The following is a 3,673-nucleotide window of genomic DNA, read 5'->3' on the forward strand; positions in this document are numbered from 1 at the left end:
CGAGTTTCTGTATTAAAGTTCTCTTCATCTAGCTCAGACGACTGACAATTTGCGTCTTCGTTAGGTTTTCCATCGATTTTGCAGCTCAAAACAATCTCTTTGCAGATGGCAGCGCTTCCAGTCAAACAAACAAGAAAACGGCGCAAACAGTTGAATGGCTTCCAGTACTGATTGGCTATCTACGTTATTTTCTTATTTCTTAATAGCTCAGAACAGCGGGCTAAAGTGTATTTTAGCCCGCTGAATTCTTCATTTTAGCCCGCAAAATACGCCGCAATGCCCAATGAAATTATTATAATAATTGGTATAAAACATGTACACAAAAGAATAACGTAGAACTATCAACGCACTATCCGGAGGATGGCCACTTTATTTAAAGAGAAAGAAAATTACATTCCAAATGCCACCATTAAAAGTACAAAAAAAAAACTTTCCAGCTGTCATAGGAGTGATGAAGATGACTTCAATCTTTACCTTACTTTGTGAAATGTAACATAAACCACAGTCAAATCGCAAGATACTGATCTTTTCAAGTGAATGTTCTATTTTTCTTTCTCGTTTTGCAGCACCTCGACATCTTCCGATGAATTCAACGGGACATTCCGCTTTTCCTTCCCAACCGCCACTATCTTCACAGCTTCGAATAATTCAGGATTCGTCCGTTTTCCTTGCTTTTTCAGTTCCTCCTTACCTTTCAGAAGGGATCGGTGATTGCAATCCACGATGCGTGAGCGAGCCGGCTACGAAACGTTCCCGGCAACAGCTGATGATAGAGTAGTGAGGAGCGTCGGAGCCGACATGGATCTCTTCAAACCTGCGTTGCAGGACTTCAGTCGAGTGTAGTCTAAGACAACGGCTTAATCACACGATGCTCGTCTGGTAAAATGCATGAGATTTACTTCTCGCTGCAGCTCCATAACATTTTCTACTGAACCAAACCGCCCCTTTCGCCTGAGAAATCGGACACCAGCGACTGCAGCGGGTTGGTTTGCTCCTGGTTTTCTGACTCTCAAGAGTTCCAACACAGCGTTCCTAAAGCGGCGATCTCCATAGCAATAAATTAGTGGATTGGCTATCGAGTTGAACTGCATCAGAATCTCCGCCAATCTGTAAGCCCATCTTTTGCGAAGGACTGGAAAAAGTCCACCCAACACAACCACAACTATTACTGGAAGGAAGGAGATTATCAGGACAGCTGTCACCAAGGCGGTCATCTTGGCAACTCTCTTTTCTAATTTGGCTGATATTAGAGAAGTGACTTTGCCAATTTCACTTAGCTTGCGTTTCCGAATTCCAAGGTACACCATGACATAGAAATAAACGATAAGAGCCAGCGCACAAACTGCCAAAATAGCATTAACGATAAACCACGCCTCGGCAAAAACGAGCCTATCGTCCGCGTTCACCACTGTCAGTAATATAATATCTGGAAGAACCATAAATGTGGCTGACACCCAAGCTATTATCGTGAGTTTGTTGAGTCGGCTTTTAGTAACGATGCTCTTGTACTCTCTCCATTTTTGTATCGCCACATACCTCTCCCAAGCAATCAGTGTCAAGTGGAAAACAGAACTCCAAGAAAAAATATACAGCAAGAGAAGAGTCACTACTTCTAACGCGCAAACATTCTCTGGTAAAGTTTGGCGTGCAACAAATGAGTCAACAATAGCAGATAAAGGCATGCATACAGCACCTATTAGAAGGTCTGCGATGGCTATGCTCAATAAAAGAACATTAGAAAGTCTTTGTAGTTCTTTTCTTTGCCTCAAAGCTATGATCCCTAATACGTTCAAGAGAACTATTGTCGGAGAAGCAAGAGATACTAAACCGATAACAATCCAAAGAGCTATAGTTTCGCTTACATCTCCTGCAGTAACGTTTTTAGCGTACAACTCCCCACAGGAAAATTCTGACCTAGCTTCGCTGGAGGAGTTGGTGGCTGCTTCGGCGTCGTTTGGGTCCATGCTAACTGAACTTTCTTCGGGTTTCAGAGTACCTGGCAATGCACGAAACTTTCAACTGGATCGCAACTCTTTTTTCCCTTTTGTTGATAGTTTGCGGCTTCATTCCGTGCGCAATAAAGTCTTGCTTCCTTCCTTTTTTGAAAAGGGTTTATTATTTAAATAGAACGCACCAAGATTATGGTAATTTTTTTTTGGTTTTCAAAAGGGGAGCCAGACGTGATTCAGGAATTTTTCACATCAGTGAGTCAGAAACACAAGCACGGAGAAAACATTATTGTGTTTGTAGAAGAAACGAAGGAATCATTAATTAGCAGGCTATTCAGTTAGTGTGGTTTTGATGAAGATGTGTTTATTACGAAAACTAAAATTGATTTCGTTTAAATTAAATTTCAAATTCCCTTTGTAATGTCAGGATATTACCCTCTCAAATAGAGGAAAGAAAATGATTGACCCGACTGCCTGCTGTATATACCTAATTTAATGGCGTGGCTCCCAAGTCTCCTATAGCTCAGTGGTAGAGCATCAGATCTATTAATTGGAAGGTCATAGGTTCGGCTCTTGAAAACTCGATTTCCTTTTTGGGATTCTGTGTCACCACTGAATAATACATCATTGCTTTGTTTAAAAATGTTTTCTGAGATAGGAATTTGAGATATTTAAAAAATAGTGGCCCTTTGTTTCCCCCCGTCCCCACCCCCCGCCCGTGACTGTTGTCTTTGACGGCGTAGGCGATACTAGTCCGAACTTTGCACATGTTTGTACGTCAGCTCCGGTCGTGCATTTGCGCCCAAAATCTGGGTGCTTAACAAAATTTGTTTTTAGGAATGGGTAGTAAAGCATACCGTTTTCGTTTTCCCTGCCTGAGTTGGCTGAACAGACTTAATTAGAGGGGCCTAATAAGTTCGTTCACGATGACACAAGACAAGTTGGTCGAACATACTTCGTAAACGAAAAGTTTGAGGTCCAAGGATTTCGGGGCTACCAGCCACAACCAGGGCCATATCTCGAGGGAGGAAGAGAGAGAGGACCCTGGGAACGAGGTTGGCCGGGCAGCTGTATGAAGGCTTACACGTGAAGGATAACGCAATTTTTTCTAGAAATATATTTTTCGCTACAACATATGGGTTTGCGTGGACCCCTGCCACGCTTACGGTCCTCTATCCCCGATTATGACTTGTGATATAGCCAGGAGCCATAATCCCTGATTGTGGCTCCTGATATAGCTTAAGTCCTCCCGGACACTGTACCCAAAATACCGACTTGTTCAAAGTTTCCAGTATTATAATTATACCTGAAAATGGGTTTTATTATCCTTCGCCTGTGTAGCAGGTGTTTTTCTTTCCAGAACGTTCTTTTTCTCCTGAAACTTTCGTTTGTGTCTCGCCCTCAGTTGGAAAGGAAATGACTGTCCCGCAGCTGGCTATATGAATATAAAAGACGTGGAATTTCACAGGCTTTCGTTTGGATATCATAAGAAGAACTAGCCTGTATGCAGGCGCTAGCTGATGAATCGGACGCTTTCGCACGCGCATTAAGTTTCTCTCTTCCATCTTCCCATAGTTAATTGAGGGACTGTTTATGAAACCTTGCCAAAGTTGATAACAATGGTGCTGCAATTTAGGTTGGAAGGGCCGCGACCGTGCACAATCCTTTTTTTTAACGTTCACACTACAGCTAAATATTTTAACAGGAACCAGGACAGGATAATA

The sequence above is a fragment of the Pavona decussata genome, unplaced genomic scaffold (genome assembly GCF_977016875.1).
Source record: "Pavona decussata unplaced genomic scaffold, jaPavDecu1.1 SCAFFOLD_87, whole genome shotgun sequence".
In the NCBI taxonomy this organism is placed as follows: Eukaryota; Metazoa; Cnidaria; class Anthozoa; order Scleractinia; family Agariciidae; genus Pavona; species Pavona decussata.